Consider the following 23,595-nt stretch of genomic DNA (forward strand, 5'->3'; position numbering starts at 1 on the left):
CGCCTGGGAATACCAGGTGCTGTAGGTAATTTTATACTGCCATAACATTCTTTTCTATTACATTTTACATTTCATTTTTCAACTTATCATTGAATTTACATGAGTTAAGAAGTAAAAGAGGTCTAAAGGTAATGTTTTTGAGCACCTACAGCCAAACCACACTGGACATGCCCAATCTCGTCTGATCTTGGAAGCTATGCAGTGTTGGGCCTGGTTAGTACTTGGATGGGATCCACCTGGGAATACCAGGTGCTGTAGGTAATTTTATACTGCCATAACATTCTTTTCTATTACATTTTACATTTAATTTTTTCAACTTATCAATGAATTTACTTGAGTTAAGAAGTAATAGAGGTCTAAAGTTAATGTTTTTGAGCTCCTACAGCCATACCACACTGGACATGCCCAATCTCGTCTGATCTTGGAAACTATGCAGTGTTGGGCCTGGTTAGTACTGGGACGGGAGACCACCTGGGAATACCAGGTGCTGTAGGTAATTTTATATAGCCATAACATTCTTTTCTATTACATTTTACATTACATTTTTTCAACTTATCAATGAATTTACTTGAGTTAAGAAGTAAAAGAGGTCTAAAGTTAAGATTTTTGAGAAACTACAGCCAAACCACACTGGACATGGCCAATGTCGTCTGATCTTGGAAGCTATGCAGTGTTGGGCCTGGTTAGTACTTGGATGGGAAACCACCTGGGAATACCAGGTGCTATAGGTAATTTTATACAGCCAAAACATTCTTTTCTAATACATTTTACATTTAATTTTTTCAACTTACCAATGAATTTACTTGAGTTAAGAAGTAAAAGAGGCCTAAAGTTAATTTTTTTGAGCACCTACAGCCAAACCACACTGGACATGCCCAATCTAGTCTGATCTTGGAAGCTATGCAGTGTTGGGCCTGGTTAGTACTTGGAAGGGATACCACCTGGGAATACCAGGTGCTGTAGGTAATTTTATACTGCCATAACATTCTTTTCTATTACATTTTACATTTAATTTTTTCAACTTATCAATGAATTTACTTGAGTTAAGAAGTAATAGAGGTCTAAAGTTAATGTTTTTGAGCACCTACAGCCAAACCACACTGGACATGCCCAATGTCGTCTGATCTTGGAAGCTATGCAGTATTGGGCCTGGTTAGTACTTGGATGGGAGACCACCTGGGAATACCAGGAGCTGTAGGTAATTTTATACTGCCATAACATTCTTTTCTATTACATTTTACATTTCATTTTTCAACTTATCATTGAATTTACATGAGTTAAGAAGTAAAAGAGGTCTAAAGTTAATGTTTTTGCGCACCTACAGCCAAACCACACTGGACATGCCCAATCTCATCTGATCTTGGAAGTTATGCAGTGTTGGGCCTGGTTAGTACTTGGATGGGAGACCACCTGGGAATACCAGGTGCTGTAGGTAATTTTATACTGCGATAACATTCTTTTCTATTACATTTTACATTTAATTTTTTCAACTTATCAATGAATTTACTTGAGTTAAGAAGTAAAAGAGGTCTAAAGTTAATGTTTTTGAGCACCTACAGCCAAACCACACTGGACATGGCCAATGTCGTCTGATCTTGGAAGCTGTGCAGTGTTGGGCATGGTTATTATGTGGATGGGAGTCCACCTGGGAATACCAGGTGCTGTAGGTAATTTTATACTGCCATAACATTCTTTTCAATTACATTTTACATTTCATTTTTTCAACTTATCAATGAATTTACATGAGTTAAGAAGTAATAGACATCTAAATTTAATGCTTTTGAGCAACTACAGCCAAACCACACTGGACATGCCCAATCTCGTCTGATCTTGGAAGCTATGCAGTGTTGGGCTTGGGTAGTACTTGGTTGGGAGACCGCCTGGGAATACCAGGTGCTGTAGGTATTTTTATGCAGCCATAACATTCTTTTCTATTACATTTTACATTTAATTTTTTCAAATTATCAATGAATTTACTTGAGTTAAGAAGTAATAGAGGTCTAAATTTAATGCTTTTGAGCACCTACAGCCAAACCACACTGGACATGCCCAATCTCGTCTGGTCTTGGAAGCTATGCAGTGTTGTGCCTAGTTTGTACTTGGATGGTAGACCACCTGGGAATACCAGGTGCTGTAGGTAATTTTATACTGCCATAACATTCTTTTCTATTACATTTTACATTTCATTTTTCAACTTATCATTTAATTTACATGAGTTAAGAAGTAAAAGAGGTCTAAAGGTAATGTTTTTGAGCACCTACAGCCAAACCACACTGGACATGCCCAATCTCGTCTGATCTTGGAAGCTATGCAGTGTTGGGCCTGGTTCGTACTTGGATGGGATCCACCTGGGAATACCAGGTGCTGTAGGTAATTTTATACTGCCATAACATTCTTTTCTATTACATTTTACATTTAATTTTTTCAACTTATCAATGAATTTACTTGAGTTAAGAAGTAATAGAGGTCTAAAGTTAATGTTTTTGAGCTCCTACAGCCATACCACACTGGACATGCCCAATCTCGTTTGATCTTGGAAGCTATGCAGTGTTGGGCCTGGTTAGCACTGGGACGGGAGACCACCTGGGAATACCAGGTGCTGTAGGTAATTTTATATAGCCATAACATTCTTTTCTATTACATTTTACATTACATTTTTTCAACTTATCAATGAATTTACTTGAGTTAAGAAGTAAAAGAGGTCTAAAGTTAAGATTTTTGAGAAACTACAGCCAAACCACACTGGACATGGCCAATGTCGTCTGATCTTGGAAGCTATGCAGTGTTGGGCCTGGTTAGTACTTGGATGGGAAACCACCTGGGAATACCAGGTGCTGTAGGTAATTTTATACTGCCATAACATTCTTTTCTATTACATTTTACATTTAATTTTTTCAACTTATCAATGAATTTACTTGAGTTAAGGAGTAAAAGAGGTCTAAAGTTAATATTTTTGAGCACCTGCAGCCAAACCATACTGGACATGGCCAATGTCATCTGATCTTGGAAGCTATGCAGTGTTGGGCATTTTTAGTACTTGGATGGGAGACCACCTGGGAATACCAGGTGCTGAAGGTACTTTTATACTGCCATAACATTCTTTTCTATTACATTTTACATTTAATTTTTTCAACTTATCAATGAATTTACTTGAGTTAAGAAGTAATAGAGGTCTAAATTTAATGCTTTTGAGCACCTACAGCCAAACCACACTGGACATGCCCAATCTCGTCTGGTCTTGGAAGCTATGCAGTGTAGGGTCTGGTTTGTACTTGGATGGGAGACCACCTGGAAATACCAGGTGCTGTAGGTAATTTTATACAGCCAAAACATTCTTTTCTAATACATTTTACATTTAATTTTTTCAACTTATCAATGAATTTACTTGAGTTAAGAAGTAAAAGAGGCCTAAAGTTAATTTTTTTGAGCACCTACAGCCAAACCACACTGGACATGCCCAATCTAGTCTGATCTTGGAAGCTATGCAGTGTTGGGCCTGGTTAGTACTTGGATGGGAGACCACCTGGGAATGCCAGGTGCTGTAGGTAATTTTATACTGCCATAACATTCTTTTCTATTACATTTTACATTTAATTTTTTCAACTTATCAATGAATTTACTTGAGTTAAGAAGTAATAGAGGTCTAAAGTTAATGTTTTTGAGCACCTACAGCCAAACCACACTGGACATGCCCAATGTCGTCTGATCTTGGAAGCTATGCAGTATTGGGCCTGGTTAGTACTTGGATGGGAGACCACCTGGGAATACCAGGAGCTGTAGGTAATTTTATACTGCCATAACATTCTTTTCTATTACATTTTACATTTCATTTTTCAACTTATCATTGAATTTACATGAGTTAAGAAGTAAAAGAGGTCTAAAGTTAATGTTTTTGCGCACCTATAGCCAAACCACACTGGACATGCCCAATCTCATCTGATCTTGGAAGTTATGCAGTGTTGGGCCTGGTTAGTACTTGGATGGGAGACCACCTGGGAATACCAGGTGCTGTAGGTAATTTTATACTGCGATAACATTCTTTTCTATTACATTTTACATTTAATTTTTTCAACTTATCAATGAATTTACTTGAGTTAAGAAGTAAAAGAGGTCTAAAGTTAATATTTTTGAGCACCTGCAGCCAAACCATACTGGACATGGCCAATGTCATCTGATCTTGGAAGCTATGCAGTGTTGGGCATGGTTAGTACTTGGATGGGAGACCACCTGGGAATACCAGGTGCTGTAGGTACTTTTATACTGCCATAACATTCTTTTCTATTACATTTTACATTTAATTTTTTCAACTTATCAATGAATTTACTTGAGTTAAGAAGTAATAGAGGTCTTAATTTAATGCTTTTGAGCACCTACAGCCAAACCACACTGGACATGCCCAATCTCGTCTGGTCTTGGAAGCTATGCAGTGTTGGGCCTGGTTTGTACTTGGATGGGAGACCACCTGGAAATACCAGGTGCTGTAGGTAATTTTATACAGCCAAAACATTCTTTTCTATTACATTTTACATTTAATTTTTTCAACTTATCAATGAATTTACTTGAGTTAAGAAGTAAAAGAGGCCTAAAGTTAATTTTTTTGAGCACCTACAGCCAAACCACACGGGACATGCCCAATCTAGTCTGATCTTGGAAGCTATGCAGTGTTGGGCCTGGTTAGTACTTGGATGGGAGACCACCTGGGAATACCAGGTGCTGTAGGTAATTTTATACTGCCATAACATTCTTTTCTATTACATTTTACATTTAATTTTTTCAACTAATCAATGAATTTACTTGAGTTAAGAAGTAATAGAGGTCTAAAGTTAATGTTTTTGAGCACCTACAGCCAAACCACACTGGACATGCCCAATCTAGTCTGATCTTGGAAGCTATGCAGTGTTGGGCCTGGTTAGTACTTGGATGGGAAACCACCTGGGAATACCAGGTGCTGTAGGTAATTTTATACTGCCATAACATTCTTTTCTATTACATTTTACATTTAATTTTTTCAACTTATCAATGAATTTACTTGAGTTAAGAAGTAAAAGAGGTCTAAAGTTAATATTTTTGAGCACCTGCAGCCAAACCATACTGGACATGGCCAATGTCATCTGATCTTGGAAGCTATGCAGTGTTGGGCATGGTTAGTACTTGGATGGGAGACCACCTGGGAATACCAGGTGCTGTAGGTACTTTTATACTGCCATAACATTCTTTTCTATTACATTTTACATTTAATTTTTTCAACTTATCAATGAATTTACTTGAGTTAAGAAGTAAAAGAGGTCTTAATTTAATGCTTTTGAGCACCTACAGCCAAACCACACTGGACATGCCCAATCTCGTCTGGTCTTGGAAGCTATGCAGTGTTGGGCCTGGTTTGTACTTGGATGGGATACCACCTGGAAATACCAGGTGCTGTAGGTACTTTTATACAGCCAAAACATTCTTTTCTATTACATTTTACATTTAATTTTTTCAACTTATCAATGAATTTACTTGAGTTAAGAAGTAAAAGAGGCCTAAAGTTAATTTTTTTGAGCACCTACAGCCAAACCACACGGGACATGCCCAATCTAGTCTGATCTTGGAAGCTATGCAGTGTTGGGCCTGGTTAGTACTTGGATGGGAGACCACCTGGGAATACCAGGAGCTGTAGGTAATTTTATACTGCCATAACATTCTTTTCTATTACATTTTACATTTCATTTTTCAACTTATCATTGAATTTACATGAGTTAAGAAGTAAAAGAGGTCTAAAGTTAATGTTTTTGCGCACCTACAGCCAAACCACACTGGACATGCCCAATCTCATCAGATCTTGGAAGTTATGCAGTGTTGGGCCTGGTTAGTACTTGGATGGGAGACCACCTGGGAATACCAGGTGCTGTAGGTAATTTTATACTGCGATAACATTCTTTTCTATTACATTTTACATTTAATTTTTTCAACTTATCAATGAATTTACTTGAGTTAAGAAGTAAAAGAGGTCTAAAGTTAATGTTTTTGAGCACCTACAGCCAAACCACACTGGACATGGCCAATGTTGTCTCATCTTGGAAGCTGTGCAGTGTTGGGCATGGTTATTATGTGGATGGGAGTCCACCTGGGAATACCAGGTGCTGTAGGTAATTTTATACTGCCATAACATTCTTTTCAATTACATTTTACATTTCATTTTTTCAACTTATCAATGAATTTACATGAGTTAAGAAGTAATAGACGTCTAAATTTAATGCTTTTGAGCATCTACAGCCAAACCACACTGGACATGCCCAATCTCGTCTGATCTTGGAAGCTATGCAGTGTTGGGCTTGGGTAGTACTTGGTTGGGAGACCGCCTGGGAATACCAGGTGCTGTAGGTATTTTTATGCAGCCATAACATTCTTTTCTATTACATTTTACATTTAATTTTTTCAAATTATCAATGAATTTACTTGAGTTAAGAAGTAATAGAGGTCTAAATTTAATGCTTTTGAGCACCTACAGCCAAACCACACTGGACATGCCCAATCTCGTCTGGTCTTGGAAGCTATGCAGTGTTGGGCCTAGTTTGTACTTGGATGGGAGACCACCTGGGAATACCAGGTGCTGTAAGTAATTTTATACTGCCATAACATTCTTTTCTATTACATTTTACATTTCATTTTTCAACTTATCATTGAATTTACATGAGTTAAGAAGTAAAAGAGGTCTAAAGGTAATGTTTTTGAGCACCTACAGCCAAACCACACTGGACATGCCCAATCTCGTCTGATCTTGGAAGCTATGCAGTGTTGGGCCTGGTTAGTACTTGGATGGGATCCACCTGGGAATACCAGGTGCTGTAGGTAATTTTATACTGCCATAACATTCTTTTCTATTACATTTTACATTTAGTTTTTTCAACTTATCAATGAATTTACTTGAGTTAAGAAGTAATAGAGGTCTAAAGTTAATGTTTTTGAGCTCCTACAGCCATACCACACTGGACATGCCCAATCTCGTCTGATCTTGGAAACTATGCAGTGTTGGGCCTGGTTAGTACTGGGACGGGAGACCACCTGGGAATACCAGGTGCTGTAGGTAATTTTATATAGCCATAACATTCTTTTCTATTACATTTTACATTACATTTTTTCAACTTATCAATGAATTTACTTGAGTTAAGAAGTAAAAGAGGTCTAAAGTTAAGATTTTTGAGAAACTACAGCCAAACCACACTGGACACGGCCAATGTCGTCTGATCTTGGAAGCTATGCAGTGTTGGGCCTGGTTAGTACTTGGATGGGAAACCACCTGGGAATACCAGGTGCTGTAGGTAATTTTATACTGCCATAACATTCTTTTCTATTACATTTTACATTTAATTTTTTCAACTTATCAATGAATTTACTTGAGTTAAGAAGTAAAAGAGGTCTAAAGTTAATATTTTTGAACACCTGCAGCCAAACCATACTGGACATGGCCAATGTCATCTGATCTTGGAAGCTATGCAGTGTTGGGCATTTTTAGTACTTGGATGGGAGACCACCTGGGAATACCAGGTGCTGAAGGTACTTTTATACTGCCATAACTTTCTTTTCTATTACATTTTACATTTAATTTTTTCAACTTATCAATGAATTTACTTGAGTTAAGAAGTAATAGAGGTTTAAATTTAATGCTTTTGAGCACCTACAGCCAAACCACACTGGACATGCCCAATCTCGTCTGGTCTTGGAAGCTATGCAGTGTAGGGCCTGGTTTGTACTTGGATGGGAGACCACCTGGAAATACCAGGTGCTGTAGGTAATTTTATACAGCCAAAACATTCTTTTCCAATACATTTTACATTTAATTTTTTCAACTTATCAATGAATTTACTTGAGTTAAGAAGTAAAAGAGGCCTAAAGTTAATTTTTTTGAGCACCTACAGCCAAACCACACTGGACATGCCCAATCTAGTCTGATCTTGGAAGCTATGCAGTGTTGGGCCTGGTTAGTACTTGGATGGGAGACCACCTGGGAATACCAGGTGCTGTAGGTAATTTTATACTGCCATAACATTCTTTTCTATTACATTTTACATTTAATTTTTTCAACTTATCAATGAATTTACTTGAGTTAAGAAGTAATAGAGGTCTAAAGTTAATGTTTTTGAGCACCTACAGCCAAACCACACTGGACATGCCCAATGTCGTCTGATCTTGGAAGCTATGCAGTATTGGGCCTGGTTAGTACTTGGATGGGAGACCACCTGGGAATACCAGGAGCTGTAGGTAATTTTATACTGCCATAACATTCTTTTCTATTACATTTTACATTTCATTTTTCAACTTATCATTGAATTTACATGATTTAAGAAGTAAAAGAGGTCTAAAGTTACTGTTTTTGCGCACCTATAGCTAAACCACACTGGACATGCCCAATCTCATCTGATCTTGGAAGTTATGCAGTGTTGGGCCTGGTTAGTACTTGGATGGGAGACCACCTGGGAATACCAGGTGCTGTAGGTAATTTTATACTGCGATAACATTCTTTTCTATTACATTTTACATTTAAATTTTTCAACTTATCAATGAATTTACTTGAGTTAAGAAGTAAAAGAGGTCTAAAGTTAATGTTTTTGAGCACCTACAGCCAAACCACACTGGACATGGCCAATGTCGTCTGATCTTGGAAGCTGTGCAGTGTTGGGCATGGTTATTATGTGGATGGGAGTCCACCTGGGAATACCAGGTGCTGTAGGTAATTTTATACAGCCATAACATTCTTTTCAATTACATTTTACATTTCATTTTTTCAACTTATCAATGAATTTACATGAGTTAAGAAGTAATAGACGTCTAAATGTAATGCTTTTGAGCACCTACAGCCAAACCACACTGGACATGCCCAATCTCGTCTGATCTTGGAAGCTATGCAGTGTTGGGCTTGGGTAGTACTTGGTTGGGAGACCGCCTGGGAATACCAGGTGCTGTAGGTATTTTTATGCAGCCATAACATTCTTTTCTATTACATTTTACATTTAATTTTTTCAACTTATCAATGAATTTACTTGAGATAAGAAGTAATAGAGGTCTAAATTTAATGCTTTTGAGCACCTACAGCCAAACCACACTGGACATGCCCAATCTCGTCTGGTCTTGGAAGCTATGCAGTGTTGGGCCTAGTTTGTACTTGGATGGGAGACTACCTGGGAATACCAGGTGCTGTAGGTAATTTTATACTGCCATAACATTCTTTTCTATTACATTTTACATTTCATTTTTCAACTTATCATTGAATTTACATGAGTTAAGAAGTAAAAGAGGTCTAAAGGTAATGTTTTTGAGCACCTACAGCCAAACCACACTGGACATGGCCTATGTCATCTGATCTTGGAAGCTGTGCAGTGTTGGGCATGGTTATTATGTGGATGTGAGTCCACCTGGGAATACCAGGTGCTGTAGGTAATTTTATACAGCCAAAACATTCTTTTCAATTACATTTTACATTTAATTTTTTCAACTTATCAATGAATTTACTTGAGTTAAGAAGTAATAGAGGTCTAAAGTTAATATTTTTGAGCACCTACAGCCAAACCACACTGGACATGCCCAATGTCGTCTGATCTTGGAAGCTATGCAGTATTGGGCCTGGTTAGTACTTGGTTGGGAGACCACCTGGGAATACCAGGAGCTGTAGGTAATTTTATACTGCCATAACATTCTTTTCTATTACATTTTACATTTCATTTTTCAACTTATCATTGAATTTACATGAGTTAAGAAGTAAAAGAGGTCTAAAGTTAATGTTTTTGCGCACCTACAGCCAAACCACACTGGACATGCCCAATCTCATCTGATCTTGGAAGTTATGCAGTGTTGGGCCTGGTTAGTACTTGGATGGGAGACCACCTGGGAATACCAGGTGCTGTAGGTAATTTTATACTGCGATAACATTTTATTCTATTACATTTTACATTTAATTTTTTCAACTTATCAATGAATTTACTTGAGTTAAGAAGTAAAAGAGGTCTAAAGTTAATGTTTTTGAGCACCTACAGCCAAACCACACTGGACATGGCCAATGTCGTCTGATCTTGGAAGCTGTGCAGTGTTGGGCATGGTTATTATGTGGATGGGAGTCCACCTGGGAATACCAGGTGCTGTAGGTAATTTTATACTGCCATAACATTCTTTTCAATTACATTTTACATTTCATTTTTTCAACTTATCAATGAATTTACATGAGTTAAGAAGTAATAGACGTCTAAATTTAATGCTTTTGAGCACCTACAGCCAAACCACACTGGACATGCCCAATCTTGTCTGATCTTGGAAGCTATGCAGTGTTGGGCCTAGTTTGTACTTGGATGGTAGACCACCTGGGAATACCAGGTGCTGTAGGTAATTTTATACTGCCATAACATTCTTTTCTATTACATTTTACATTTCATTTTTCAACTTATCATTGAATTTACATGAGTTAAGAAGTAAAAGAGGTCTAAAGGTAATGTTTTTGAGCACCTACAGCCAAACCACACTGGACATGCCCAATCTCGTCTGATCTTGGAAGCTATGCAGTGTTGGGCCTGGTTCGTACTTGGATGGGATCCACATGGGAATACCAGGTGCTGTAGGTAATTTTATACTGCCATAACATTCTTTTCTATTACATTTTACATTTAATTTTTTCAACTTATCAATGAATTTACTTGAGTTAAGAAGTAATAGAGGTCTAAAGTTAATGTTTTTGAGCTCCTACAGCCATACCACACTGGACATGCCCAATCTCGTCTGATCTTGGAAGCTATGCAGTGTTGGGCCTGGTTAGCACTGGGACGGGAGACCACCTGGGAATACCAGGTGCTGTAGGTAATTTTATATAGCCATAACATTCTTTTCTATTACATTTTACATTTAATTTTTTCAACTTATCAATGAATTGACTTGAGTTAAGAAGTAAAAGAGGTCTAAAGTTAAGATTTTTGAGAAACTACAGCCAAACCACACTGGACATGGCCAATGTCGTCTGATCTTGGAAGCTATGCAGTGTTGGGCCTGGTTAGTTCTTGGATGGGAGACCACCTGGGAATACCAGGTGCTGTAGGTAATTTTATACTGCCATAACATTCTTTTCTATTACATTTTACATTTAATTTTTTCAACTTATCAATGAATTTACTTGAGTTAAGAAGTAAAAGAGGTCTAAAGTTAATATTTTTGAGCACCTGCAGCCAAACCATACTGGACATGGCCAATGTCATCTGATCTTGGAAGCTATGCAGTGTTGGGCATTTTTAGTACTTGGATGGGAGACCACCTGGGAATACCAGGTGCTGAAGGTACTTTTATACTGCCATAACATTCTTTTCTATTACATTTTACATTTAATTTTTTCAACTTATCAATGAATTTACTTGAGTTAAGAAGTAATAGAGGTCTAAATTTAATGCTTTTGAGCACCTACAGCCAAACCACACTGGACATGCCCGATCTCGTCTGGTCTTGGAAGCTATGCAGTGTAGGGCCTGGTTTGTACTTGGATGGGAGACCACCTGGAAATACCAGGTGCTGTAGGTAATTTTATACAGCCAAAACATTCTTTTCTAATACATTTTACATTTAATTTTTTCAACTTATCAATGAATTTACTTGAGTTAAGAAGTAAAAGAGGCCTAAAGTTAATTTTTTTGAGCACCTACAGCCAAACCACACTGGACATGCCCAATCTAGTCTGATCTTGGAAGCTATGCAGTGTTGGGCCTGGTTAGTACTTGGATGGGAGACCACCTGGGAATACCAGGTGCTGTAGGTAATTTTATACTGCCATAACATTCTTTTCTATTACATTTTACATTTAATTTTTTCAACTTATCAATGAATTTACTTGAGTTAAGAAGTAATAGAGGTCTAAAGTTAATGTTTTTGAGCACCTACAGCCAAACCACACTGGACATGCCCAATGTCGTCTGATCTTGGAAGCTATGCAGTATTGGGCCTGGTTAGTACTTGGATGGGAGACAACCTGGGAATGCCAGGAGCTGTAGGTAATTTTATACTGCCATAACATTCTTTTCTATTACATTTTACATTTCATTTTTCAACTTATCATTGAATTTACATGAGTTAAGAAGTAAAAGAGGTCTAAAGTTAATGTTTTTGCGCACCTATAGCCAAACCACACTGGACATGCCCAATCTCATCTGATCTTGGAAGTTATGCAGTGTTGGGCCTGGTTAGTTCTTGGATGGGAGACCACCTGGGAATACCAGGTGCTGTAGGTAATTTTATACTGCGATAACATTCTTTTCTATTACATTTTACATTTAATTTTTTCAACTTATCAATGAATTTACTTGAGTTAAGAAGTAAAAGAGGTCTAAAGTTAATGTTTTTGAGCACCTACAGCCAAACCACACTGGACATGGCCAATGTCGTCTGATCTTGGAAGCTGTGCAGTGTTGGGCATGGTTATTATGTGGATGGGAGTCCACCTGGGAATACCAGGTGCTGTAGGTAATTTTATACTGCCATAACATTCTTTTCAATTACATTTTACATTTCATTTTTTCAACTTATCAATGAATTTACATGAGTTAAGAAGTAATAGACGTCTAAATTTAATGCTTTTGAGCACCTACAGCCAAACCACACTGGACATGCCCAATCTCGTCTGATCTTGGAAGCTATGCAGTGTTGGGCTTGGGTAGTACTTGGTTGGGAGACCGCCTGGGAATACCAGGTGCTGTAGGTATTTTTATGCAGCCATAACATTCTTTTCTATTACATTTTACATTTAATTTTTTCAACTTATCAATGAATTTACTTGAGATAAGAAGTAATAGAGGTCTAAATTTAATGCTTTTGAGCACCTACAGCCAAACCACACTGGACATGTCCAATCTCGTCTGGTCTTGGAAGCTATGCAGTGTTGGGCCTAGTTTGTACTTGGATGGGAGACCACCTGGGAATACCAGGTGCTGTAGGTAATTTTATACTGCCATAACATTCTTTTCTATTACAATTTACATTTCATTTTTCAACTTATCATTGAATTTACATGAGTTAAGAAGTAAAAGAGGTCTAAAGGTAATGTTTTTGAGCACCTACAGCCAAACCACACTGGACATGGCCTATGTCATCTGATCTTGGAAGCTGTGCAGTGTTGGGCATGGTTATTATGTGGATGTGAGTCCACCTGGGAATACCAGGTGCTGTAGGTAATTTTATACAGCCAAAACATTCTTTTCAATTACATTTTACATTTAATTTTTTCAACTTATCAATGAATTTACTTGAGTTAAGAAGTAATAGAGGTCTAAAGTTAATGTTTTTGAGCACCTACAGCCAAACCACACTGGACATGCCCAATGTCATCTGATCTTGGAAGCTATGCAGTATTGGGCCTGGTTAGTACTTGGATGGGAGACCACCTGGGAATACCAGGAGCTGTAGGTAATTTTATACTGCCATAACATTCTTTTCTATTACATTTTACATTTCATTTTTCAACTTATCATTGAATTTACATGAGTTAAGAAGTAAAAGAGGTCTAAAGTTAATGTTTTTGCGCACCTACAGCCAAACCACACTGGACATGCCCAATCTCATCTGATCTTGGAAGTTATGCAGTGTTGGGCCTGGTTAGTACTTGGATGGGAGACCACCTTGGAATACCAGGTGCTGTAGGTAATTTTATACTGCGATAACATTCTTTTCTATTACATTTTACATTTAATTTTTTCAACTTATCAATGAATTTACTTGAGTTAAGAAGTAAAAGAGGTCTAAAGTTAATGTTTTTGAGCACCTACAGCCAAACCACACTGGACATGGCCAATGTCGTCTGATCTTGGAAGCTGTGCAGTGTTGGGCATGGTTATTATGTGGATGGGAGTCCACCTGGGAATACCAGGTGCTGTAGGTAATTTTATACTGCCATAACATTCTTTTCAATTACATTTTACATTTCATTTTTTCAACTTATCAATGAATTTACATGAGTTAAGAAGTAATAGACGTCTAAATTTAATGCTTTTGAGCACCTACAGCCAAACCACACTGGACATGCCCAATCTCGTCTGATCTTGGAAGCTATGCAGTGTTGGGCTTGGGTAGTACTTGGTTGGGAGACCGCCTGGGAATACCAGGTGCTGTAGGTATTTTTATGCAGCCATAACATTCTTTTCTATTACATTTTACATTAAATTTTTTCAAATTATCAATGAATTTACTTGAGTTAAGAAGTAATAGAGGTCTAAATGTAATGCTTTTGAGCACCTACAGCCAAACCACACTGGACATGCCCAATCTCGTCTGGTCTTGGAAGCTATGCAGTGTTGGGCCTAGTTTGTACTTGGATGGTAGACCACCTGGGAATACCAGGTGCTGTAGGAAATTTTATACTGCCATAACATTCTTTTCTATTACATTTTACATTTCATTTTTCAACTTATCATTGAATTTACATGAGTTAAGAAGTAAAAGAGGTCTAAAGGTAATGTTTTTGAGCACCTACAGCCAAACCACACTGGACATGCCCAATCTCGTCTGATCTTGGAAGCTATGCAGTGTTGGGCCTGGTTCGTACTTGGATGGGATCCACCTGGGAATACCAGGTGCTGTAGGTAATTTTATACTGCCATAACATTCTTTTCTATTACATTTTACATTTAATTTTTTCAACTTATCAATGAATTTACTTGAGTTAAGAAGTAATAGAGGTCTAAAGTTAATGTTTTTGAGCTCCTACAGCCATACCACACTGGACATGCCCAATCTCGTCTGATCTTGGAAGCTATGCAGTGTTGGGCCTGGTTAGCACTGGGACGGGAGACCACCTGGGAATACCAGGTGCTGTAGGTAATTTTATATAGCCATAACATTCTTTTCTATTACATTTTACATTTAATTTTTTCAACTTATCAATGAATTGACTTGAGTTAAGAAGTAAAAGAGGTCTAAAGTTAAGATTTTTGAGAAACTACAGCCAAACCACACTGGACATGGCCAATGTCATCTGATCTTGGAAGCTATGCAGTGTTGGGCCTGGTTAGTACTTGGATGGGAAACCACCTGGGAATACCAGGTGCTGTAGGTAATTTTATACTGCCATAACATTCTTTTCTATTACATTTTACATTTAATTTTTTCAACTTATCAATGAATTTACTTGAGTTAAGAAGTAAAAGAGGTCTAAAGTTAATATTTTTGAGCACCTGCAGCCAAACCATACTGGACATGGCCAATGTCATCTGATCTTGGAAGCTATGCAGTGTTGGGCATTTTTAGTACTTGGATGGGAGACCACCTGGGAATACCAGGTGCTGAAGGTACTTTTATACTGCCATAACATTCTTTTCTATTACATTTTACATTTAATTTTTTCAACTTATCAATGAATTTACTTGAGTTAAGAAGTAATAGAGGTCTAAATTTAATGCTTTTGAGCACCTACAGCCAAACCACACTGGACATGCCCAATCTCGTCTGGTCTTGGAAGCTATGCAGTGTAGGGCCTGGTTTGTACTTGGATGGGAGACCACCTGGAAATACCAGGTGCTGTAGGTAATTTTATACAGCCAAAACATTCTTTTCTAATACATTTTACATTTAATTTTTTCAACTTATCAATGAATTTACTTGAGTTAAGAAGTAAAAGAGGCCTAAAGTTAATTTTTTTGAGAACCTACAGCCAAACCACACTGGACATGCCCAATCTAGTCTGATCTTGGAAGCTATGCAGTGTTGGGCCTGGTTAGTACTTGGATGGGAGACCACCTGGGAATACCAGCTGCTGTAGGTAATTTTATACTGCCATAACATTCTTTTCTATTACATTTTACATTTAATTTTTTCAACTTATCAATGAATTTACTTGAGTTAAGAAGTAATAGAGGTCTAAAGTTAATGTTTTTGAGCACCTACAGCCAAACCACACTGGACATGCCCAATGTCGTCTGATCTTGGAAGCTATGCAGTATTGGGCCTGGTTAGTACTTGGATGGGAGACCACCTGGGAATACCAGGAGCTGTAGGTAATTTTATACTGCCATAACATTCTTTTCTATTACATTTTACATTTCATTTTTCAACTTATCATTGAATTTACATGAGTTAAGAAGTAAAAGAGGTCTAAAGTTAATGTTTTTGCGCACCTATAGCCAAACCACACTGGACATGCCCAATCTCATCTGATCTTGGAAGTTATGCAGTGTTGGGCCTGGTTAGTACTTGGATGGGAGACCACCTGGGAATACCAGGTGCTGTAGGTAATTTTATACTGCGATAACATTCTTTTCTATTACATTTTACATTTAATTTTTTCAACTTATCAATGAATTTACTTGAGTTAAGAAGTAAAAGAGGTCTAAAGTTAATGTTTTTGAGCACCTACAGCCAAACCACACTGGACATGGCCAATGTCGTCTTATCTTGGAAGCTGTGCAGTGTTGGGCATGGTTATTATGTGGATGGGAGTCCACCTGGGAATACCAGGTGCTGTAGGTAATTTTATACTGCCATAACATTCTTTTCAATTACATTTTACATTTCATTTTTTCAACTTATCAATGAATTTACATGAGTTAAGAAGTAATAGACGTCTAAATTTAATGCTTTTGAGCACCTACAGCCAAACCACACTGGACATGCCCAATCTCGTCTGATCTTGGAAGCTATGCAGTGTTGGGCTTGGGTAGTACTTGGTTGGGAGACCGCCTGGGAATACCAGGTGCTGTAGGTATTTTTATGCAGCCATAACATTCTTTTCTATTACATTTTACATTTAATTTTTTCAACTTATCAATGAATTTACTTGAGATAAGAAGTAATAGAGGTCTAAATTTAATGCTTTTGAGCACCTACAGCCAAACCACACTGGACATGCACAATCTCGTCTGGTCTTGGAAGCTATGCAGTGTTGGGCCTAGTTTGTACTTGGATGGGAGACCACCTGGGAATACCAGGTGCTGTAGGTAATTTTATACTGCCATAACATTCTTTTCTATTACATTTTACATTTCATTTTTCAACTTATCATTGAATTTACATGAGTTAAGAAGTAAAAGAGGTCTAAAGTTAATGTATTTGAGCACCTACAGTCACACTCCCCACTGGACATGCCCAATCTCATCTGATCTTGGAAGCTATGCAGTGTTGGGCCTGGTTAGTACTTGGATGGGAGACCACCTGGGAATACCAGGTGCTGTAGGTAATTTTATACTGCCATAACATTCTTTTCAATTACATTTTACATTTCATTTTTTCAACTTATCAATGAATTTACATGAGTTAAGAAGTAATAGACGTCTAAATTTAATGCTTTTGAGCACCTACAGCCAAACCACACTGGACATGCCCAATCTCATCTGATCTTGGAAGCTATGCAGTGTTGGGCCTGGTTAGTACTTGGTTGGGAGACCTCCTGGGAATACCAGGTGCTGTAGGTATTTTTATGCAGCCATAACATTCTTTTCTATTTCATTTTACATTTAATTTTTTCAACTTATCAATGAATTTTCTTGAGTAAAGAAGTAAAAGAGCTATAAAGTTAATGTATTTGAGCACCTACAGCCAATCCACACTGGACATGCCCAATCTCGTCTGATCTTGGAAACTATGCAGTGTTGGGCCTGGTTAGTACTTGGATGGGAGACCACCTGGGAATACCAGGTGCTGTAGGTAATTTTATACAGCCATAACCTTCTTTTCTATTACATTTTACATTAAATTTTTTCAACTTATCAATGAATTTACTTGAGTTAAGAAGTAAAAGAGTTCTAAAGTTAATGTTTTTGAGCACCTACAGCCAAACCACACTGGACATGCCCAATCTCGTCTGATCTTGGAAGCTATTCAGTGTTGGGCCAGGTTAGTACTTGGATGGGAGACCACCTGGGAATACCAGGTGCTGTAGGTAATTTTATAAAGCCATAACATTCTTTTCTATTACATTTTACATTTAATTTTTTCAACTTATCAATGAATTTACTTGGGTTAAGAAGTAATAGAGGTCTAAAGTTAATGTTTTTGAGCACCTACAGCCAAACCACACTGGACATTCCCAATCTCGTCTGGTCTTGGAAGCTATGCAGTGTCGGGCCTGGTTTGTACTTGGATGGGAGACCACCTGGAAATACCACGTGCTGTAGGTAATTTTATACAGCCAAAACATTCTTTTCTATTACATTTTACATTTAATTTTTTCAACTTATCAATGAATTTACTTGAGTTAAGAGGTAAAAGAGGTCTAAAGTTAATGTTTTTGAGCACCTACAGCCAAACCACACTGGACATGCCCAATCTCGTCTGATCTTTGAAGCTATGCAGAGTTGGGTCTGGTTAGTACTTGGATGGGAAACCACTTGGGAATACCAGGTGCTGTAGGTAATTTTATACTGCCATAATATTCTTTTCTATTACATTTTACATTTAATTTTTTCAACTTATCAATGAATTTACTTGAGTTAAGAAGTAATAGAGGTCTAAAGTTAATGTTTTTGAGCTCCTACACCCAAACCACACTGGACATGCCCAATCTCGCCTGATCTTGGAAGCTATGCAGTGTTGGGCCTGGTTAGTACTGCGACGGGAGACCACCTGGGAATACCAGGTGCTGTAGGTAATTTTATATAGCAATAACATTCTTTTCTATTACATTTGACATTACATTTTTTCAACTTATCAATGAATTTACTTGAGTTAAGAAGTAAAAGAGGTCTAAAGTTAAGATTTTTGAGAAACTACAGCCAAACCACACTGGACATGGCCAATGTCGTCTGATCTTGGAAGCTATGCAGTGTTGGGCCTGGTTAGTACTTGGATGGGAAACCACCTGGGAATACCAGGTGCTGTAGGTAATTTTATACTGCCATAACATTCTTTTCTATTACATCTTACATTTAATTTTTTCAACTTATCAATGAATTTTCTTGAGTAAAGAAGTAATAGAGGTCTAAATTTAATGCTTTTGAGCACCTATAGCCAAACTACACTGGACATGCCCAATCTCGTCTGATCTTGGAAGCTATGCAGTGTTGGGCCTGGTTAGTACTTGGATGGGAGACCACCTGGAAATACCAGGTGCTGTAGGTAATTTTATACAGCCAAAACATTCTTTTCTAATACATTTTACATTTAATTTTTTCAACTTATCAATGAATTTACTTGAGTTAAGAAGTAAAAGAGGCCTAAAGTTAATTTTTTTGAGCACCTACAGCCAAACCACACTGGACATGCCCAATCTAGTCTGATCTTGGAAGCTATGCAGTGTTGGGCCTGGTTAGTACTTGGATGGGAGACCACCTGGGAATACCAGGTGCTGTAGGTAATTTTATACTGCCATAACATTCTTTTCTATTACATTTTACATTTAATTTTTTCAACTTATCAATGAATTTACTTGAGTTAAGAAGTAATAGAGGTCTAAAGTTAATGTTTTTGAGCACCTACAGCCAAACCACACTGGACATGCCCAATGTCGTCTGATCTTGGAAGCTATGCAGTATTGGGCCTGGTTAGTACTTGGATGGGAGACCACCTGGGAATACCAGGAGCGGTAGGTAATTTTATACTGCCATAACATTCTTTTCTATTACATTTTACATTTCATTTTTCAACTTATCATTGAATTTACATTAGTTAAGAAGTAAAAGAGGTCTAAAGTTAATGTTTTTGCGCACCTATAGCCAAACCACACTGGACATGCCCAATCTCATCTGATCTTGGAAGTTATGCAGTGTTGGGCCTGGTTAGTACTTGGATGGGAGACCACCTGGGAATACCAGGTGCTGTAGGTAATTTTATACTGCGATAACATTCTTTTCTATTACATTTTACATTTAATTTTTTCAACTTATCAATGAATTTACTTGAGTTAAGAAGTAAAAGAGGTCTAAAGTTAATGTTTTTGAGCACCTACAGCCAAACCACACTGGACATGGCCAATGTCGTCTGATCTTGGAAGCTGTGCAGTGTTGGGCATGGTTATTATGTGGATGGGAGTCCACCTGGGAATACCAGGTGCTGTAGGTAATTTTATACTGCCATAACATTCTTTTCAATTACATTTTACATTTCATTTTTTCAACTTATCAATGAATTTACATGAGTTAAGAAGTAATAGACGTCTAAATTTAATGCTTTTGAGCACCTACAGCCAAACCACACTGGACATGCCCAATCTCGTCTGATCTTGGAAGCTATGCAGTGTTGGGCTTGGGTAGTACTTGGTTGGGAGACCGCCTGGGAATACCAGGTGCTGTAGGTATTTTTATGCAGCCATAACATTCTTTTCTATTACATTTTACATTTAATTTTTTCAACTTATCAATGAATTTACTTGAGTTAAGAAGTAATAGAGGTCTAAATTTAATGCTTTTGAGCACCTACAGCCAAACCACACTGGACATGCCCAAGCTCGTCTGGTCTTGGAAGCTATGCAGTGTTGGGCCTAGTTTGTACTTGGATGGGAGACCACCTGGGAATACCAGGTGCTGTAGGTAATTTTATACTGCCATAACATTCTTTTCTATTACATTTTACATTTCATTTTTCAACTTATCATTGAATTTACATGAGTTAAGAAGTAAAAGAGGTCTAAAGGTAATATTTTTGAGCACCTACAGCCAAACCACACTGGACATGGCCTATGTCATCTGATCTTGGAAGCTGTGCAGTGTTGGGCATGGTTATTATGTGGATGGGAGTCCACCTGGGAATACCAGGTGCTGTAGGTAATTTTATACAGCCAAAACATTCTTTTCAATTACATTTTACATTTAATTTTTTCAACTTATCAATGAATTTACTTGAGTTAAGAAGTAAAAGAGGTCTAAAGTTAATGTTTTTGGGCACCTACAGCCAAACCACACTGGACATGCCCAATCTCGTCTGATCTTGGAAGCTATTCAGTGTTGGGCCTGGTTAGTACTTGGATGGGAAACCACCTGGGAATACCAGGTGCTGTAGGTAATTTTATACTGCCATAACATTCTTTTCAATTACATTTTACATTTAATTTTTTCAACTTATCAATGAATTTACTTGAGTAAAGAAGTAAAAGAGGTCTAAAGTTAATGTATTTGAGCACCTACAGTCAAACACCACTGGACATGCCCAATCTCATCTGATCTTGGAAGCTATGCAGTGTTGGGCCTGGTTAGTACTTGGATGGGAGACCACCTGGGAATACCAGGTGCTGTAGGTAATTTTATACTGCCATAACATTCTTTTCAATTACATTTTACATTTCATTTTTTCAACTTATCAATGAATTTACATGAGTTAAGAAGTAATAGATGTCTAAATTTAATGCTTTTGAGCACCTACAGCCAAACCACACTGGACATGCCCAATCTCATCTGATCTTGGAAGCTATGCAGTGTTGGGCCTGCTTAGTACTTGGTTGGGAGACCTCCTGGGAATACCAGGTGCTGTAGGTATTTTTATGCAGCCATAACATTCTTTTCTATTACATTTTACATTTAATTTTTTCAACTTATCAATGAATTTTCTTGAGTAAAGAAGTAAAAGAGCTATAAAGTTAATGTATTTGAGCACCTACAGCCAAACCACACTGGACATGCCCAATCTAGTCTGATCTTGGAAGCTATGCAGTGTTGGGCCTGGTTAGTACTTGGATGGGAGACCACCTGGGAATACCAGGTGCTGTAGGTAATTTTATACTGCCATAACATTCTTTTCTATTACATTTTACATTTAATTTTTTCAACTTATCAATGAATTTACTTGAGTTAAGAAGTAATAGAGGTCTAAAGTTAATGTTTTTGAGCACCTACAGCCAAACCACACTGGACATGCCCAATGTCGTCTGATCTTGGAAGCTATGCAGTATTGGGCCTGGTTAGTACTTGGATGGGAGACCACCTGGGAATACCAGGAGCGGTAGGTAATTTTATACTGCCATAACATTCTTTTCTATTACATTTTACATTTCACTTTTCAACTTATCATTGAATTTACATTAGTTAAGAAGTAAAAGAGGTCTAAAGTTAATGTTTTTGCGCACCTATAGCCAAACCACACTGGACATGCCCAATCTCATCTGATCTTGGAAGTTATGCAGTGTTGGGCCTGGTTAGTACTTGGATGGGAGACCACCTGGGAATACCAGGTGCTGTAGGTAATTTTATACTGCGATAACATTCTTTTCTATTACATTTTACATTTAATTTTTTCAACTTATCAATGAATTTACTTGAGTTAAGAAGTAAAAGAGGTCTAAAGTTAATGTTTTTGAGCACCTACAGCCAAACCACACTGGACATGGCCAATGTCGTCTGATCTTGGAAGCTGTGCAGTGTTGGGCATGGTTATTATGTGGATGGGAGTCCACCTGGGAATACCAGGTGCTGTAGGTAATTTTATACAGCCAAAACATTCTTTTCAATTACATTTTACATTTAATTTTTTCAACTTATCAATGAATTTACTTGAGTTAAGAAGTAAAAGAGGTCTAAAGTTAATGTTTTTAGGCACCTACAGCCAAACCACACTGGACATGCCCAATCTCGTCTGATCTTGGAAGCTATGCAGTGTTGGGCCTGGTTAGTACTTGGATGGGAAACCACCTGGGAATACCAGGTGCTGTAGGTAATTTTATACTGCCATAACATTCTTTTCAATTACATTTTACATTTAATTTTTTCAACTTATCAACGAATTTACTTGAGTAAAGAAGTAAAAGAGGTCTAAAGTTAATGTATTTGAGCACCTACAGTCAAACCCCACTGGACATGCCCAATCTCATCTGATCTTGGAAGCTATGCAGTGTTGAGCCTGGTTAGTACTTGGTTGGGAGACCTCCTGGGAATACCAGGTGCTGTAGGTATTTTTATGCAGCCATAACATTCTTTTCTATTACATTTTACATTTAATTTTTTCAACTTATCAATGAATTTTCTTGAGTAAAGAAGTAAAAGAGGTATAAAGTTAATGTATTTGAGCACCTACAGCCAATCCACACTGGACATGCCCAATCTCGTCTGATCTTGGAAACTATGCAGTGTTGGGCCTGGTTAGTACTTGGATGGGAGACCACCTGGGAATACCAGGTGCTGTAGGTAATTTTATACAGCCATAACCTTCTTTTCTATTACATTTTACATTAAATTTTTTCAACTTATCAATGAATTTACTTGAGTTAAGAAGTAAAAGAGTTCTAAAGTTAATGTTTTTGAGCACCTACAGCCAAACCACACTGGACATGCCCAATCTCGTCTGATCTTGGAAGCTATTCAGTGTTGGGCCAGGTTAGTACTTGGATGGGAGACCACCTGGGAATACCAGGTGCTGTAGGTAATTTTATAAAGCCATAACATTCTTTTCTATTACATTTTACATTTAATTTTTTCAACTTATCAATGAATTTACTTGGGTTAAGAAGTAATAGAGGTCTAAAGTTAATGTTTTTGAGCAGCTACAGCCAAACCACACTGGACATGCCCAATCTCGTCTGGTCTTGGAAGCTATGCAGTGTCGGGCCTGGTTTGTACTTGGATGGGAGACCACCTGGAAATACCACGTGCTGTAGGTAATTTTATACAGCCAAAACATTCTTTTCTATTACATTTTACATTTAATTTTTTCAACTTATCAATGAATTTACTTGAGTTAAGAGGTAAA

At 37.6% G+C, this 23,595-nt stretch overlaps 13 non-coding genes and 72 pseudogenes across 13 annotated transcripts; all 85 read left to right on the forward strand.

The window, feature by feature from the left end:
* The window catches only part of LOC148455793 (5S ribosomal RNA), a 119-nt pseudogene extending 91 nt beyond the window's left edge, over positions 1-28 (forward strand).
* A 115-nt stretch (positions 29-143) lies between these two features.
* Positions 144-261, forward strand: LOC148455794 (5S ribosomal RNA; annotated as a pseudogene).
* Positions 262-377: 116 nt separating this feature from the next.
* Positions 378-496, forward strand: LOC148455795 (5S ribosomal RNA). Its single transcript, XR_015873632.1, has one exon. It is a non-coding gene; the product is annotated as a 5S ribosomal RNA (ribosomal RNA).
* Positions 497-612: 116 nt separating this feature from the next.
* LOC148455796 (5S ribosomal RNA) lies at positions 613-731 on the forward strand (annotated as a pseudogene).
* A 116-nt stretch (positions 732-847) lies between these two features.
* Positions 848-966, forward strand: LOC148455797 (5S ribosomal RNA; annotated as a pseudogene).
* Positions 967-1,082: 116 nt separating this feature from the next.
* On the forward strand, positions 1,083-1,201 carry LOC148455798 (5S ribosomal RNA; annotated as a pseudogene).
* A 115-nt stretch (positions 1,202-1,316) lies between these two features.
* LOC148455799 (5S ribosomal RNA) lies at positions 1,317-1,435 on the forward strand. Its single transcript, XR_015873415.1, has one exon. It is a non-coding gene; the product is annotated as a 5S ribosomal RNA (ribosomal RNA).
* A 351-nt stretch (positions 1,436-1,786) lies between these two features.
* LOC148455800 (5S ribosomal RNA) lies at positions 1,787-1,905 on the forward strand (annotated as a pseudogene).
* Positions 1,906-2,021: 116 nt separating this feature from the next.
* LOC148455801 (5S ribosomal RNA) lies at positions 2,022-2,140 on the forward strand (annotated as a pseudogene).
* Positions 2,141-2,255: 115 nt separating this feature from the next.
* Positions 2,256-2,373, forward strand: LOC148455802 (5S ribosomal RNA; annotated as a pseudogene).
* A 116-nt stretch (positions 2,374-2,489) lies between these two features.
* LOC148455803 (5S ribosomal RNA) lies at positions 2,490-2,608 on the forward strand (annotated as a pseudogene).
* A 116-nt stretch (positions 2,609-2,724) lies between these two features.
* On the forward strand, positions 2,725-2,843 carry LOC148455804 (5S ribosomal RNA; annotated as a pseudogene).
* Positions 2,844-3,194: 351 nt separating this feature from the next.
* LOC148455805 (5S ribosomal RNA) lies at positions 3,195-3,313 on the forward strand (annotated as a pseudogene).
* Positions 3,314-3,429: 116 nt separating this feature from the next.
* Positions 3,430-3,548, forward strand: LOC148455806 (5S ribosomal RNA; annotated as a pseudogene).
* Positions 3,549-3,664: 116 nt separating this feature from the next.
* On the forward strand, positions 3,665-3,783 carry LOC148455807 (5S ribosomal RNA; annotated as a pseudogene).
* Positions 3,784-3,898: 115 nt separating this feature from the next.
* On the forward strand, positions 3,899-4,017 carry LOC148455808 (5S ribosomal RNA). The gene has a single exon (XR_015873806.1). It is a non-coding gene; the product is annotated as a 5S ribosomal RNA (ribosomal RNA).
* Positions 4,018-4,133: 116 nt separating this feature from the next.
* Positions 4,134-4,252, forward strand: LOC148455809 (5S ribosomal RNA; annotated as a pseudogene).
* A 116-nt stretch (positions 4,253-4,368) lies between these two features.
* Positions 4,369-4,487, forward strand: LOC148455810 (5S ribosomal RNA; annotated as a pseudogene).
* A 116-nt stretch (positions 4,488-4,603) lies between these two features.
* LOC148455811 (5S ribosomal RNA) lies at positions 4,604-4,722 on the forward strand (annotated as a pseudogene).
* A 116-nt stretch (positions 4,723-4,838) lies between these two features.
* LOC148455812 (5S ribosomal RNA) lies at positions 4,839-4,957 on the forward strand (annotated as a pseudogene).
* Positions 4,958-5,073: 116 nt separating this feature from the next.
* On the forward strand, positions 5,074-5,192 carry LOC148455813 (5S ribosomal RNA; annotated as a pseudogene).
* Positions 5,193-5,308: 116 nt separating this feature from the next.
* On the forward strand, positions 5,309-5,427 carry LOC148455814 (5S ribosomal RNA; annotated as a pseudogene).
* A 116-nt stretch (positions 5,428-5,543) lies between these two features.
* Positions 5,544-5,662, forward strand: LOC148455815 (5S ribosomal RNA; annotated as a pseudogene).
* A 115-nt stretch (positions 5,663-5,777) lies between these two features.
* LOC148455816 (5S ribosomal RNA) lies at positions 5,778-5,896 on the forward strand. Its single transcript, XR_015873466.1, has one exon. It is a non-coding gene; the product is annotated as a 5S ribosomal RNA (ribosomal RNA).
* Positions 5,897-6,247: 351 nt separating this feature from the next.
* On the forward strand, positions 6,248-6,366 carry LOC148455817 (5S ribosomal RNA; annotated as a pseudogene).
* Positions 6,367-6,482: 116 nt separating this feature from the next.
* Positions 6,483-6,601, forward strand: LOC148455818 (5S ribosomal RNA; annotated as a pseudogene).
* Positions 6,602-6,716: 115 nt separating this feature from the next.
* On the forward strand, positions 6,717-6,834 carry LOC148455819 (5S ribosomal RNA; annotated as a pseudogene).
* Positions 6,835-6,950: 116 nt separating this feature from the next.
* Positions 6,951-7,069, forward strand: LOC148455820 (5S ribosomal RNA). Its single transcript, XR_015873633.1, has one exon. It is a non-coding gene; the product is annotated as a 5S ribosomal RNA (ribosomal RNA).
* Positions 7,070-7,185: 116 nt separating this feature from the next.
* Positions 7,186-7,304, forward strand: LOC148455821 (5S ribosomal RNA; annotated as a pseudogene).
* A 351-nt stretch (positions 7,305-7,655) lies between these two features.
* Positions 7,656-7,774, forward strand: LOC148455822 (5S ribosomal RNA; annotated as a pseudogene).
* A 116-nt stretch (positions 7,775-7,890) lies between these two features.
* Positions 7,891-8,009, forward strand: LOC148455823 (5S ribosomal RNA; annotated as a pseudogene).
* Positions 8,010-8,125: 116 nt separating this feature from the next.
* On the forward strand, positions 8,126-8,244 carry LOC148455824 (5S ribosomal RNA; annotated as a pseudogene).
* Positions 8,245-8,359: 115 nt separating this feature from the next.
* On the forward strand, positions 8,360-8,478 carry LOC148455825 (5S ribosomal RNA). Its single transcript, XR_015874522.1, has one exon. It is a non-coding gene; the product is annotated as a 5S ribosomal RNA (ribosomal RNA).
* Positions 8,479-8,829: 351 nt separating this feature from the next.
* On the forward strand, positions 8,830-8,948 carry LOC148455826 (5S ribosomal RNA; annotated as a pseudogene).
* A 116-nt stretch (positions 8,949-9,064) lies between these two features.
* LOC148455827 (5S ribosomal RNA) lies at positions 9,065-9,183 on the forward strand (annotated as a pseudogene).
* Positions 9,184-9,533: 350 nt separating this feature from the next.
* LOC148455828 (5S ribosomal RNA) lies at positions 9,534-9,652 on the forward strand (annotated as a pseudogene).
* Positions 9,653-9,767: 115 nt separating this feature from the next.
* LOC148455829 (5S ribosomal RNA) lies at positions 9,768-9,886 on the forward strand. Its single transcript, XR_015873427.1, has one exon. It is a non-coding gene; the product is annotated as a 5S ribosomal RNA (ribosomal RNA).
* Positions 9,887-10,237: 351 nt separating this feature from the next.
* On the forward strand, positions 10,238-10,356 carry LOC148455830 (5S ribosomal RNA; annotated as a pseudogene).
* Positions 10,357-10,471: 115 nt separating this feature from the next.
* On the forward strand, positions 10,472-10,589 carry LOC148455831 (5S ribosomal RNA; annotated as a pseudogene).
* A 116-nt stretch (positions 10,590-10,705) lies between these two features.
* Positions 10,706-10,824, forward strand: LOC148455832 (5S ribosomal RNA; annotated as a pseudogene).
* Positions 10,825-10,940: 116 nt separating this feature from the next.
* LOC148455833 (5S ribosomal RNA) lies at positions 10,941-11,059 on the forward strand (annotated as a pseudogene).
* Positions 11,060-11,410: 351 nt separating this feature from the next.
* LOC148455834 (5S ribosomal RNA) lies at positions 11,411-11,529 on the forward strand (annotated as a pseudogene).
* Positions 11,530-11,645: 116 nt separating this feature from the next.
* Positions 11,646-11,764, forward strand: LOC148455835 (5S ribosomal RNA; annotated as a pseudogene).
* A 116-nt stretch (positions 11,765-11,880) lies between these two features.
* On the forward strand, positions 11,881-11,999 carry LOC148455836 (5S ribosomal RNA; annotated as a pseudogene).
* Positions 12,000-12,114: 115 nt separating this feature from the next.
* Positions 12,115-12,233, forward strand: LOC148455837 (5S ribosomal RNA; annotated as a pseudogene).
* A 351-nt stretch (positions 12,234-12,584) lies between these two features.
* Positions 12,585-12,703, forward strand: LOC148455838 (5S ribosomal RNA; annotated as a pseudogene).
* Positions 12,704-12,819: 116 nt separating this feature from the next.
* Positions 12,820-12,938, forward strand: LOC148455839 (5S ribosomal RNA; annotated as a pseudogene).
* A 350-nt stretch (positions 12,939-13,288) lies between these two features.
* LOC148455840 (5S ribosomal RNA) lies at positions 13,289-13,407 on the forward strand (annotated as a pseudogene).
* Positions 13,408-13,522: 115 nt separating this feature from the next.
* On the forward strand, positions 13,523-13,641 carry LOC148455841 (5S ribosomal RNA). Its single transcript, XR_015873443.1, has one exon. It is a non-coding gene; the product is annotated as a 5S ribosomal RNA (ribosomal RNA).
* Positions 13,642-13,992: 351 nt separating this feature from the next.
* Positions 13,993-14,111, forward strand: LOC148455842 (5S ribosomal RNA; annotated as a pseudogene).
* A 116-nt stretch (positions 14,112-14,227) lies between these two features.
* LOC148455843 (5S ribosomal RNA) lies at positions 14,228-14,346 on the forward strand (annotated as a pseudogene).
* Positions 14,347-14,461: 115 nt separating this feature from the next.
* Positions 14,462-14,579, forward strand: LOC148455844 (5S ribosomal RNA; annotated as a pseudogene).
* Positions 14,580-14,695: 116 nt separating this feature from the next.
* LOC148455845 (5S ribosomal RNA) lies at positions 14,696-14,814 on the forward strand (annotated as a pseudogene).
* A 116-nt stretch (positions 14,815-14,930) lies between these two features.
* On the forward strand, positions 14,931-15,049 carry LOC148455846 (5S ribosomal RNA; annotated as a pseudogene).
* A 351-nt stretch (positions 15,050-15,400) lies between these two features.
* Positions 15,401-15,519, forward strand: LOC148455847 (5S ribosomal RNA; annotated as a pseudogene).
* A 116-nt stretch (positions 15,520-15,635) lies between these two features.
* On the forward strand, positions 15,636-15,754 carry LOC148455848 (5S ribosomal RNA; annotated as a pseudogene).
* Positions 15,755-15,870: 116 nt separating this feature from the next.
* On the forward strand, positions 15,871-15,989 carry LOC148455849 (5S ribosomal RNA; annotated as a pseudogene).
* Positions 15,990-16,104: 115 nt separating this feature from the next.
* On the forward strand, positions 16,105-16,223 carry LOC148455850 (5S ribosomal RNA). Its single transcript, XR_015873818.1, has one exon. It is a non-coding gene; the product is annotated as a 5S ribosomal RNA (ribosomal RNA).
* A 351-nt stretch (positions 16,224-16,574) lies between these two features.
* Positions 16,575-16,693, forward strand: LOC148455851 (5S ribosomal RNA; annotated as a pseudogene).
* A 116-nt stretch (positions 16,694-16,809) lies between these two features.
* Positions 16,810-16,928, forward strand: LOC148455852 (5S ribosomal RNA; annotated as a pseudogene).
* A 115-nt stretch (positions 16,929-17,043) lies between these two features.
* Positions 17,044-17,164, forward strand: LOC148455853 (5S ribosomal RNA; annotated as a pseudogene).
* Positions 17,165-17,280: 116 nt separating this feature from the next.
* On the forward strand, positions 17,281-17,399 carry LOC148455854 (5S ribosomal RNA). The gene has a single exon (XR_015873355.1). It is a non-coding gene; the product is annotated as a 5S ribosomal RNA (ribosomal RNA).
* A 116-nt stretch (positions 17,400-17,515) lies between these two features.
* LOC148455855 (5S ribosomal RNA) lies at positions 17,516-17,634 on the forward strand (annotated as a pseudogene).
* A 116-nt stretch (positions 17,635-17,750) lies between these two features.
* Positions 17,751-17,869, forward strand: LOC148455856 (5S ribosomal RNA; annotated as a pseudogene).
* A 116-nt stretch (positions 17,870-17,985) lies between these two features.
* Positions 17,986-18,104, forward strand: LOC148455857 (5S ribosomal RNA; annotated as a pseudogene).
* A 116-nt stretch (positions 18,105-18,220) lies between these two features.
* On the forward strand, positions 18,221-18,339 carry LOC148455858 (5S ribosomal RNA; annotated as a pseudogene).
* A 116-nt stretch (positions 18,340-18,455) lies between these two features.
* Positions 18,456-18,574, forward strand: LOC148455859 (5S ribosomal RNA; annotated as a pseudogene).
* A 116-nt stretch (positions 18,575-18,690) lies between these two features.
* On the forward strand, positions 18,691-18,809 carry LOC148455860 (5S ribosomal RNA; annotated as a pseudogene).
* Positions 18,810-18,925: 116 nt separating this feature from the next.
* On the forward strand, positions 18,926-19,044 carry LOC148455861 (5S ribosomal RNA; annotated as a pseudogene).
* Positions 19,045-19,160: 116 nt separating this feature from the next.
* Positions 19,161-19,279, forward strand: LOC148455862 (5S ribosomal RNA; annotated as a pseudogene).
* Positions 19,280-19,395: 116 nt separating this feature from the next.
* On the forward strand, positions 19,396-19,514 carry LOC148455863 (5S ribosomal RNA; annotated as a pseudogene).
* A 115-nt stretch (positions 19,515-19,629) lies between these two features.
* On the forward strand, positions 19,630-19,748 carry LOC148455864 (5S ribosomal RNA). The gene has a single exon (XR_015873829.1). It is a non-coding gene; the product is annotated as a 5S ribosomal RNA (ribosomal RNA).
* A 351-nt stretch (positions 19,749-20,099) lies between these two features.
* Positions 20,100-20,218, forward strand: LOC148455865 (5S ribosomal RNA; annotated as a pseudogene).
* Positions 20,219-20,334: 116 nt separating this feature from the next.
* On the forward strand, positions 20,335-20,453 carry LOC148455866 (5S ribosomal RNA; annotated as a pseudogene).
* Positions 20,454-20,803: 350 nt separating this feature from the next.
* On the forward strand, positions 20,804-20,922 carry LOC148455867 (5S ribosomal RNA; annotated as a pseudogene).
* Positions 20,923-21,038: 116 nt separating this feature from the next.
* LOC148455868 (5S ribosomal RNA) lies at positions 21,039-21,157 on the forward strand (annotated as a pseudogene).
* Positions 21,158-21,273: 116 nt separating this feature from the next.
* LOC148455869 (5S ribosomal RNA) lies at positions 21,274-21,392 on the forward strand (annotated as a pseudogene).
* Positions 21,393-21,508: 116 nt separating this feature from the next.
* LOC148455870 (5S ribosomal RNA) lies at positions 21,509-21,627 on the forward strand (annotated as a pseudogene).
* Positions 21,628-21,743: 116 nt separating this feature from the next.
* On the forward strand, positions 21,744-21,862 carry LOC148455871 (5S ribosomal RNA; annotated as a pseudogene).
* Positions 21,863-21,977: 115 nt separating this feature from the next.
* Positions 21,978-22,096, forward strand: LOC148455872 (5S ribosomal RNA). Its single transcript, XR_015873840.1, has one exon. It is a non-coding gene; the product is annotated as a 5S ribosomal RNA (ribosomal RNA).
* A 351-nt stretch (positions 22,097-22,447) lies between these two features.
* On the forward strand, positions 22,448-22,566 carry LOC148455873 (5S ribosomal RNA). Its single transcript, XR_015873836.1, has one exon. It is a non-coding gene; the product is annotated as a 5S ribosomal RNA (ribosomal RNA).
* A 116-nt stretch (positions 22,567-22,682) lies between these two features.
* Positions 22,683-22,801, forward strand: LOC148455874 (5S ribosomal RNA; annotated as a pseudogene).
* Positions 22,802-22,917: 116 nt separating this feature from the next.
* Positions 22,918-23,036, forward strand: LOC148455875 (5S ribosomal RNA; annotated as a pseudogene).
* A 116-nt stretch (positions 23,037-23,152) lies between these two features.
* Positions 23,153-23,271, forward strand: LOC148455876 (5S ribosomal RNA; annotated as a pseudogene).
* Positions 23,272-23,387: 116 nt separating this feature from the next.
* Positions 23,388-23,506, forward strand: LOC148455877 (5S ribosomal RNA; annotated as a pseudogene).
* Positions 23,507-23,595: the final 89 nt, after the last annotated feature.

This window comes from Taudactylus pleione, unplaced genomic scaffold (assembly GCF_031769625.1).
Source record: "Taudactylus pleione unplaced genomic scaffold, aTauple2 ptg000967l, whole genome shotgun sequence".
Lineage (NCBI taxonomy): Eukaryota > Metazoa > Chordata > Amphibia > Anura > Myobatrachidae > Taudactylus > Taudactylus pleione.